The 11,317-nt window shown below is 41.6% G+C and overlaps 1 protein-coding gene, 1 non-coding gene and 2 pseudogenes across 4 annotated transcripts in view; 1 reads left to right on the plus strand and 3 right to left on the minus strand.

Annotated features, from left to right (window-relative positions):
• Nucleotides 1-11,317, minus strand: part of PTPN9 (protein tyrosine phosphatase non-receptor type 9) — an 80,528-nt gene that overhangs the window by 55,102 nt on the left and 14,109 nt on the right. The gene's annotated exons all lie outside the window — the stretch shown is intronic.
• LOC103076855 (phosphatidylinositol N-acetylglucosaminyltransferase subunit Y pseudogene) lies at nucleotides 1,615-2,753 on the minus strand (annotated as a pseudogene). The gene has a single exon (XR_014368644.1). The product of XR_014368644.1 is annotated as a phosphatidylinositol N-acetylglucosaminyltransferase subunit Y pseudogene (transcript).
• Nucleotides 1,615-2,753, minus strand: LOC103077129 (protein preY, mitochondrial pseudogene; annotated as a pseudogene). The gene has a single exon (XR_014368645.1). The product of XR_014368645.1 is annotated as a protein preY, mitochondrial pseudogene (transcript).
• TRNAE-UUC (transfer RNA glutamic acid (anticodon UUC)) lies at nucleotides 10,135-10,206 on the plus strand. Its single transcript has one exon. It is a non-coding gene; the product is annotated as a tRNA-Glu (tRNA).

Consider the following 11,317-nt stretch of genomic DNA (forward strand, 5'->3'; position numbering starts at 1 on the left):
AAAAAAAAAAAAAAAAAAAAAGGAAGCGGTCAGCCAGCGGGTGCCTCTAGGACTGAACGGCTGAGGGTGGGCCACCGTCAGTCTCTGCAGGCTGGGTCAGGCCTCCTGAGAGTCTAAGGTGGTCCACTGTGTATAAGCATTGGTGGTCCTGCACAGGGCACCATACAGAACGCCATGAGTTAGAAGCTGGGGGACGGAGGGCTTAGAGATGCTTGAGGGACATCCTTAACCTACATGAAATGTTGGAGGTTGAGGTGAAAAATATGGCTTTGATATCTTCATGGAAGACTGCATTATTTTGGGACTTCCCTGGTGGTCCAGTGATTAAGAATCTGCCTTCCCATGCAGGGGATGTGGGTTCGATCCCTGGTCAGGGAACTAAGATCCCACATGCCTTGAGGCAACTAAGCCCACGCACTGCAAGTACTGAGCCCACGCGCCACAACTAGAGAGAAGCCCATGTGTCACAACGAAACATCCTGCATGTCGCAATGAAGATCCCATGTGCTGCAACTAAGACCTGACACAGCCAAATACATAAATAAATAAATAAATAAATAAATAAATAAATAAATAATGAATGAATGTTTTTTAAAAAAAAGACTGCGTTATTTCAATCCTGAATCTGGTTCAGTTCCCTTATTGACTTATTACTATATTTAAAAATGTTTGTTTAATTAAAAAAAAAAGGAAAAGGTCAACCAAAATCCCATCACCCTACAGCTGTTTTCACGTTTTAATCATTTAAAAGTGGACTTCCCTGGTGCCGCAGTGGTTAAGAATCAGCCTGCCAGTGCAGGGAACACAGGTTTGAGCCCTGGTCTGGGAAGATCCTACATGCCTCAGAGCAACTAAGCCAACGCGCCACAACTACTGACCCTGCGCTCTAGAGCCCACGAGCCACAACTACTGAAGCCGGCGCACCTAGAGCCCGTGCTCTGCAACAAGAGAAGCCACTGCAATGAGAAGCCCATGCATCGCAATGAAGAGTAGCCCCGGCTCGCCGCAACTACAGAAAGCCCACGCGCAGCAACGAAGACCCAACACAGCCAGAAATAAATAAATAAATAAATTTTAAAAAAATAATAATAATTTAAAAGTTAAAGTCAACAGAAAAATACTAATAGATATATACTTTTCTAAGTTTATGTACCCACAACCACCACACACACACACACACACACACACACACACACACACATATGCATCTTGGGGGAAGGGAAGAAGAAAGAGGGACTATTCAAGTAGACATTGTTTTAGTGCAGAGACTTGTTTCCTCTCTGGCAACCTTCCATGACTAGTAGCAGTAGTATCCCCTTCAAGGCAAGAGCACAGCAGAGCCCTTTCAGGCATCCACTCATGTAGTCAGTCAAGCATTCACAAATATTTGCTGAGGGCCTACTCTATGCTAAGCAGTACAGTAGCTGTTGAGAAGACATAATTTAGAGAGATAAAGACCCATTCTGAGCAGGTTACAGTCATTTAAACATGGAGACATGTATAAATGGATCAGCATCATATAATTTGATAAGTTCTAAGACAGATCTATGAACAGAGTACTATGGGATTCAAACTCTCTAAGAGAATTAAAAACAAATCTTTTTTTTTTTTTGGCAAATACATGAAATTTCCATTTTATTACAGTTTTATACCACATTTGTTCAGATATCCTTCTACAACTACTCCAACAGAGCTCCTCTGGAATTACTTCAGTCATGCTTAACATGTGACTTAACCAGACTTTGAATGTAAAATAAACATATAAAATTTCAAATTAGTAACTTTTAATTATGAATGGGATAAGAAATAAAGCCATCAGATGATGTCTGGAGCTATTAACTTCCAACAAGACACTGTTAAAATGTTTCTTCTGATACCCCAGGTATAAATGAGAACCTTCAAAAAACAAGGGAAGACCAAAGTACAATAAAGCCTCTGCAGCTTAAGCCTCCTATAGTCCTAAACCTCTGACAGAAGCCAGGCAAAGCATCTTTCTTGCAAATTAAGTGGGTTTCCAGTATTTCCATGTAGTTGAGCTTTCAGAGACAGACACTCAGCATATCATTAGGATATACCATCTTGGCTCTGGTTGTATTAATTATGCCTGAAGAGTTTAATACCCATCCAAGCCCAAAGGTGGAAGAACACATAAATGGGTATGGTAATCGGCAAGAGCAGACTGTAAAAGCACAGGCTGGTTGTGCTAGTGCAGCCCTGTGGGAAGTTTTCTTCCACAGAGGACGAGTGTAACAGTCCTGGTAAAGAGACCAATGGAATAAGGACAGTCAACGTAGGAAGAGACAGAAACATTCTTTTCCTCCACTTACTACCCGTCACTCTGACTTTTTAAAAGGTGGAATGTATTTAGAAAATTTAGTTGTGTGTGTTGTTATTTTTAAGTATGATCTAATGCTGCTCCATTTCTTCTTGCTTCTTATTTTGATGTGTCATTCTAGCTGCCTGTGGTATCATATTAGGAATCCCATCAATAATTGGATAGGCTATTCCTAACTCTTCGTTAATCAATTCATTTGTCGATGCTTCATATCTGAGCAGCTTCTTGGAGAGCGGGCACACCAGGAACTCCAGCAGCGCTGGGTCGAAGGCGCGGGGAGGTTTCCTCGCCCTCTCGCTCTTGTCTGTGGACGGCCACGACACCAACATATGCAGATACCTCTGGGCGACCGCAGACAGCTGTGTATGTGTCCCCCACAGCGCTGAGGCGAGCCGGCCACACACTCCGCTCAGCATGTTCTGGCCAACAACAAATCTTTTTAAAAGAGTGCCTTGAAGGATGAATAGAAATTTGCCAGGAAGAGACAAGAATTCTCTTTAAAGAAAACAAAATGTGTAAAGGCAGAGTCATGAAAGAACAGGGATTACTGGGGGATACAGTGTAGCCAGTGTGTCCAGTGTATATGACAGAGAATGGTGGGAGATGAGCTGACACGGAGGCTGAGCCACACAGGAAAGGCCCATGATCCTATACACATGAAGGACTCAACAGAGACTTTTTTTTTTCTGGCTGTGTTGGGTCTTTGTTTCTGCACACAGGCTTTCTCTAGTTGCAACGAGCAGGGGCTACTCTTCGTTGCGGTACAGGGTCTTCTCATTGAGGTGGCGTCCCTTTGTTGCGGAACACAGGCTCTAGGCACGTAGGCTTCAGTAGTGCGGCGCGTGGGCTCAGTAGTTGTGGCACACAGGCTTAGATGCTCCACTGCATGTGGGATCTTCCCAGACCAGGGCTCAAACCCATGTCCCCTGCCCTGGCAGGCAGATTCTTAACCACTGCGCCACCAGGGAAGTCCCTTAACAGAGATTTTTAAGAGAAGGTATGAAATACATTTAGTCTTCCTCTCCCAGCTAAAAATGACTCTGCCAGCAGTGGGGAAGCCAGACCAGAAGGAAAAAATCTAGCAGCAGGGAGGGAAGTTCCTAGCACTGTGCCTGGCATAAATAAATATCTCTAATAATATCTAATAAATATGTATGAATGAATAATGAACAACAGAACTCTAAAGAACGTTAACATTTAGAAGGCAAAGGAGGAAAAACCAAGGAACTTTTAAGATTCACTTTTAGAAGTACTAATGACCACTGAGCATCAAAGAAATGTGAATGAAAAAACAAGAGTTGTCAAATATCCCCTACACACACATACAAAAAATACCTACAGGCTCAGATGGTTTTTATGCCACATTCTATTAAACCTTCATGGTCCAGATAACTCTGATGTTGTAGAAAGAGTAGCATAACAGAGGACAAATACATCATAACCAAAGAGGGCTTATCCCAGGAATGAAAAGACAGTTTAACCTAGGGACATCTACCAACACAATTTTCTATATTACCAGATACTAAAGGAGAAACAGATGCCTCAACAGATGCTGAAAATGCACTGAATAAAATTCAACACCCATTATGATTTTGTTTAAAAATGAGCAAACTAGGGACCTTCCCTGGTGGCGCAGTGGTTAAGAATCCACCTGCCAATGCAGGGGACACGGGTTCAATCCCTAGTCCGGGAAGATCCCACGTGCTGTGGAACAACCAGGCCCATGCGCCACAACTACTGAGCCTGTGCTCTAGAGCCTACAAACCACAACTGCTGAGCCCACGTGCCACAACTACTGAAGCCGGCGCGCCTAGAGCCTGTGCTCCACAACAAGAGAAGCCGCTGCAATGAGAAGCCCTCAAGGAAGAGTTGCACCTCAAGGAAGAGTTGCCTCTGCCAGCTGCAACCAGAGAACAGCCCGCGCAGCAAGGAAAACCCAATGCAGTCAAAAATAAAAAAGAATAAATAATAATTTTTAAAAGAATGCTGAGTCCAGATAACCATGAAGGAAGGCTTAACACTATCCTCCTGATGAAACCACATGGGACTGGTTCTGAAATTCGAGACTCTTCCATCTATTACATCAAGCATTGTGCAAGAACCAAAAAGAATGAAAGCTAACTGCTATTAAAGGATTAACATCACAATGGGAACTGAATAGCAGGAAACCCAAAATAGGGCTGACCAAGTGAAGCTTCCCATAAGAGTCCAAAGCTTCAAGCAATACTGAAGGGCTGGAGCTAATTGAGCTATTAAACATGAAAAGCTCTTCAGTGTTAATAACTTCCTACCAGGGGAAGTGAAGTTCTAGGGTTTATCAGCACTCCACCAGCCAAGTGTGAAGACCCCAGACCAGGAATAGCTGTTCTCCAATACCTGAGGAGCAAAAAATGTTCTATTCTTTTCAAAGTGCTATTTCTATCTCCCTTGGCTCATGGTTCCCTTCATAAGTAGACAGCATTGATCACATATTACAGTAAAGGCAATTCAATCCATTCATTTTTTAGAGCAAGACTTTGCCCCTCCCAGTTCACACAGGCCAAAGAGTGTGGTCCAGCAAGAAACAGCAAAGGTAGCAACAATTTGTGAAGCATTTTGACATGCACCAGAGGAGGAACTGTACATACATCATACTCAACAGCCTTGGCACACTGAGTATTATTAACCACATAAAGAAATCAAAGCATACAGAGCCTAAGCAAACTGCCCAAGGTCACTCAACTAATGAATGGCATAGCTGAGGTTTTGAGGTTTGAATTCAAAACTTTTCAAATTGCGGTCTTCCCACTCACTACGTGGCCTTGAGAAATACAGGATACACATCATTCATGTCATCAGCAGATATGTTATCTGACATATATATTATGACATATATACTAAGTCATGTCTTTGTCTATGCACAAAATTACTCTGGAAGGATATACAAGAAACTGGTAACGTTGGTTGTCTCAGAGAACTAGGTGGCTGAGAGACATGGCAAGAAGGAGAATATTTACCAAATTCTCCTCTGTACCTTTTTAAGTTTAAATCATGTGACTATATTATCCACCCCCAAAATAAAATGTACCAATTTTATATAGTCTTTAACTAAAATATATATATAATAAGGATATCTGAACATAATGTTTAAAAAAGTACTTTAGGGAATTCCTTGGCAGTCCAGTGGTTAGGACTCAGTGCTTTCACTGCTGGGGCCCAGGTTTAATCCCTGGTCGGGGAACTAAGATCCCACAAGCCACGTGACAGGGGTGGCGGGGTACTTTAAACTATGCCACCAAACGATGAGTTTGTTGATACTCTATAGTCTTCCTATCAAGGCCAAAGATAATGAGCTAGGGAGCTCTACAAAGGGGTAAAGGATTATAGCTGCTTTTAGGAGCTTTAGCACTAAACAGGGGATGCTCCAAGGCACTTGGAGTGTGGCAATTGGGCCACACTCGCTTTCCTGCTGGAGGTTTTTTGCCAATAGCATGTTTACTAAACGTAAGCTGGCATCTCTATTCTCAGGCTTAAATACCACTCTCCAGACAAAGGTTATCAAAGAGGATGAAGAACTCCCAGAGACAATGGAGGAAATAATTCAACTAGAAAATAAGGAAGTAAACATTTCTAAATTGTCACAGGAGAAAATTCATGTCAAGAGGTTGAGGGGCAGAAGAATATAACACAGAACAGAAACATAGAAAAAACCAGAAATCTGGAGAATAAACAGGAAGCTCCTCACCATCAGCAAGTGCAAAGTCATCCAGCTTCCCAGAAGGAGACAGGGGTTGGGGGGAGTGGCGGGGCGAGGGCGCATAATTGGTCACTCCCTATAAGGAAGAACGCAAAGGCAGCTTGCCAGCTGCTACCCATTCCAGCTGGTTAATAAGGGGGTGAACCAAACAACCAGAAGAACCCTGGAAAGTGTTTCTAGGGAAAAAAAATCTAAAGGATTTGGAGAACATAGGGGTGGGGGAGGCCTTTAGTAACAATCTTTCTCTCTTCTTCAAATTGATGGCTGAGACTTCAGAAAGAAAGGAGGAATGTTTATGACTGTCAATAAATTGGAGCTGACCTTCCAGATCCTACTGGAACATTCTTCTCCTTCCCTTCCTCCCAACCCTGGCTTACTCCTATCCGCCCTTTAGATGTCAGTCTAAATCCCACTTCTTCATCTAGAAGTTTTTACTGCCTTCCACCCAGGCACACAGTGTTATAAAAGCTTATGTTATTGTCTACCTGCTCCCATTAGCCTATAAGTTTAGGGAGGTGCAAGGGCCAAGTCTTCCATACTCACAAATGCATACTCAGCACCAAGCACAGCATATGGCGCCATTCTGATGAGTAAATATATGAATGATGATGGGCTCTCAGCCTGCTAAACGAGTGTTGTGGACAGGGAGTAGGAAGAACATGTTTGTCTGAATACTTGCCAATCTGATTATGAGAGCTTAAAATTGAAAATATAGAGAGAGAAATTCCCAGATAAAACTGGGAAAGAACATCAGGAACGACATAAGAACAGCAATGGGAGAGGTAACTATTAAGCCACAAAAGAAAATATCTGAAAATTAAGTTGCCAATATCTTAACTGAAGACATCTAGGGAATTCCCTGGTGGTCCAGTGGTTAGGTCTCTGCACTTTCATTGCAGGAGGCACAGACGGGTTCGATCCCTGGTTGGGGAACTAAGATCCTGCAAGCCACACAGTGCAGCCAAAAAATAAATAAATAAGATAAAATAAAAAGGACTGAAGGAAAGAGAAAAAGCAAAGGAATAAAGGAAGTTTATTTTTTTTTAAAAAGACATCTATAATAGAGATATCCAAAATCAGTTAAAGTTTATGAATTTTATGAAATAAATAAGACATGGTCCCTATCCACGAAAATCTGAGTTTAATGAATTTGTGAATGCAGTATGCCAATGATGGGCAAATCTCATTCAAATCTTAAAGGAGGAAGTGGGATGGCAGTGTGTCTCAAAATGATATTCCCAGTAGAAATCCATAAACCACACTAAAGAATTTCTGAATGAGGATAAAAGAGAGTAATGGACATGATACAGCTGCTGGCGTACACTTCAGCCTGCTCAATAATGGAGAATATAGATTAGTTTCTTGGTTCAGATCCCCAGATTGGCCTGGTAATGATGATGTTAGAGATAGGAAACTTCAGGTACCTCATCATTAGTTGGATATCAAATTTATCTTAAAAGGGCGTAGGGATTGAAAATCTGATAAAATCTTGCTGACAGTTTCATTCTAAAAGGATGAGGGGGGAATTCTCTGGTGGTCCAGTGGTAAAGAATCCATCTTACAATGCGGGGGACACGGGTTCGATCCCTGGTCAGGGAACTAAGATCCCATATGCCGCAGGGCAACTAAAGCCTGCACACCACAACTACTGAGCTCGCACGCCTCAACTAGAGAGCCCGCATGCCGCAAACTACAGAGCCCACGTGCCCTGGAGCTCGCACATCACAACTAGAGAAGAGAAAACCTGCACGCCACAACTAGAGAGAAGCCCACGCACTGCAACGAAAAATCCTGCATGCCTCATCGAAGATCCTGCATGCCCCAACTAAGACCTGATGCAGTCAAAAATAAATTAAATAAGTAAATAAATAAATCTAAAAAAATAAAAGGATGGGGGAACTACTATACTGGGCTTAATCCAGACCAAGAACATAAACTAGTTGAAAAACTGAAAGGGTCTCAAAGAGAAAGTAACCATGTAATCTTTGAAAGTGTGATAACCAAGGAGCTTCTGGGTTGGTGAACACACAGAGATTTGGGGAGAGTGGCACACCTGGGCCTGGAGAGGACATGGAAGTTCTGCACCCCTTCCCACATACCTTGCCCTATGCATCTCTTCCATCTAGCTGTTCCTCAGTTTTTGTAATATATATAAATGTCAAATCACTGTGCTGTACCCCTGAAAATAATATAATATTGTATGTCAATTATACTTCAATAAAAAAGGAAAAAGAAAAAAAGAGAGAAAAAAGGTTGATAGCCAACAGCTGAGTGCTGTCAGAAGGATGCAGTAAAGACAGCAAGTCCTAGATGTGGCACCAGTAATTCTGTATTAAAGACCTAATTCTGCCACAGCTATGTGCCCTCAAGTCAGTCAAAACTTTTCACTCCATAATTTCCTCATCCAAAAAAAGGATAATACCCGCCTACTTCACAGGATCCAATAACTAGCTATCTGGGAAGGCATTATGTTACACATCAGTAAATAACACCAGACCGTTAACAAAATTAGCTATTAACAACAGAAAATATTTATTGGGTATTGAGCTCTAACCGCCAGTCAGACACTTAGTTTTACAGGGATTGTCAAGTCCTCTCAGTGGCCCTAGGAGGTGGATACTCTCATTATCCCCATATTACAGTTGAGAAAACTAAGATTTCCAACTGTTAGGTAACATGCCCAAGGCCCCCAAACAAAAACACTGGTGGAACCTGACTCAGAATCCAGGTTTTCTGACTCTAGAAAGCTCACATTTTTATCCATTGTGCTTTATATTGCTTTCAAAATGTAGATTTCACAAAAGTAAATCTCATAATCTAAAACTCTAAAGAGAAGGCAGTTGTTGGTATTTTTAAAAGAAATCCTCAAAAGCAAGATTCTGACAATAAATTGTGCAATTAATTATGAATTACACCAATTCAAATTTATTTATTTTTTCTTTTTTGGGGGTGGAAGCAATCTGGCTTACACTTAAATTGGATATGATATAACCTACTGCGTTTTTTTAAATTGGGGTATAGTTGTTTTACAATGTTGTGTCAGTTTCTACTGTACACTGAAGTGGAGTAGAGTTCCCTGTGCTAGACAGCAGGCTCTTATTAGTTATCTATTTTATACATATTAGTGTATATATATCAATCCCAATCTCCCAGTTCATCCCACCCCCCTCCTGCCAATTCAAATTTAAAATGAGAACAAGCTAAAGAAACCAGTAGTATGGTTGCATAGCATTCTCCAAGGAGTACAGATGTTAAAAGCACTCCCATAAACACAGACATGTACAAAGGAAGATGGCACAGTAAAAAAAAAAAAAAAAAATAGAGTGGTGGTTCTGACCTAAAGGAAAAGTGCTGGGAAAGTCACAGCCCAGAATCAAGGCCCATAAACTAAAGATAACAAAAAGAGCTTTGTGAGAACTGTCTAGATCAACTCCTGCTTCTTTCATTTCTCTATCAAAAAGCACAACCTTTGGGCTTCCCTGGTGGCACAGTGGTTGAGAGTCTGCCTGCCGATGCAGGGGACATGGGTTCATGTCCCGGTCCAGGAAGATCCCACATGCCGCAGAGCGGCTGGGCCCGTGAGCCATGGCCGCTGAGCCTGCACGTCCGGAGCCTGTGCTCCACAACAGGAGAGGCCACAACAGTGAGAGGCCCACATACTGCAAAAAAAATAAAATAAAATAAAACCTTCAACCTGAAGAGGGGAAGAACAAGCCTTGTGGAAAGCAAGAGCTGAAGTTCAAAATAATAGAGCGCCTAATTATTCCAAATCAGTTCAAGCCTCCAGACCTACAAAACCTGACAATCCTGGGAACTCCATGGGAGCCTGATGAACATCTGCTATAGAACTTAAAAGACAAGAAAGGTGTCAAAGCCTGAGGATGAGCAAACATAGTCCTAACTTCAAGAGGGGGCATCTACTGAGGGCTACAAAAGTTCCCAGTCCCTGACAATTTTGACATCAATTCTTGGCAAACTGCACAACTGATCTTTCTTTCACATACATATACACCTAGGCCTGGCCAATAGATTCTTTTTTTAAAAAGGTGGGTTTTGAGGGAATTCCCCGGTGGTCCAGTGGTTAGGGCTCAGCGCTTTCACTGCCAAGGCCCAGGTTCGATCCCTGGTCGGGGAACTAAGGTCCCGCAAGCTAAGTGGCGTGGCCAAAAAAAACCCAAAACCAAACAAACAAAAAAAGTGGGCTTTGAGCTTTTAGGAAGGGGAATACTGATCACCAGAAGTGATTTACTGAAAACAAGTCTTTCAAGAAAGAATACATTAGACTGAAAAGTAAAGGAATGTACTATACAGCAGTGCTACTCAAAGTGAAGTCTTACTTCAGCAGTCTTACTTTACAGTAGCAGTGGCATCAACCTAGGAAGTCAGAAATGCAGACCACAGGCCTCATCACAAACCTGTTTAATCAGAATCTGCATGTTAACAAGACCCCAGATGACTCTTGTGCATGATAAAGTTTGAAAATCACTGAAACACAGAACAGACCTACTTTCAGCAAGGCATTTGATGAGCATTTCATGGCATCTTTGTGGACAATAAGATTTCCTTCTATTAATTTATGTATATTTGCCAGTCAAAATGTCAAGCAGTTGACTACTTACCTCATTTAATTCTCATAATAACCCTACAAAGTAGGCATTATTATCTGTAATTTGCAGATATTCACAGTAGCAAAGATTATAAACAGCACTATCTGCCAGGCACTGTTCCAAGGATTTCACATATATTAAGTTATTTAATCCTCATAACAATTCTTTATGGTAGGTACTAGTATTACGTACATTTTATATATGATGAAACTAAGGCAGAAAGAGATTAAGCTACTTACTCATAATCACAGAGAAATTTATGGTACAGTTCTTAACCACTCCTTTCTATGGCCAAGTGTGCTGCCACAGTGGGGCAGACGATACCCTGTGGGAAACAATAAACAAACATACCCAAAGAATATTAAAAAAAAAAAAAAAAAAAGATTTTAAAGGAATTCCCTGAAAGGAGGGAGACAAATAGACTAATGTTTATTGAGAGCCTACAGTATGCTTGCCAGGCCATAAGTCAAGCACTTTGCATCCATGTTTTATTCAATCTTTCCAACAGCAGGTATTAAGACATTTTATATATGAGGAAATGGAGGCCAAGACAAGTTAAGGACCTTGCCAACTCACACTACTCGTGATGATACAACCAAGATTCCAAAACCAAGTCTGACTCTAAAGCTCACACTCTTT

Source organism: Lipotes vexillifer, unplaced genomic scaffold (assembly GCF_000442215.2).
Source record: "Lipotes vexillifer unplaced genomic scaffold, Lipotes_vexillifer_v1.1 scaffold242, whole genome shotgun sequence".
Classification (NCBI taxonomy): Eukaryota; Metazoa; Chordata; class Mammalia; order Artiodactyla; family Lipotidae; genus Lipotes; species Lipotes vexillifer.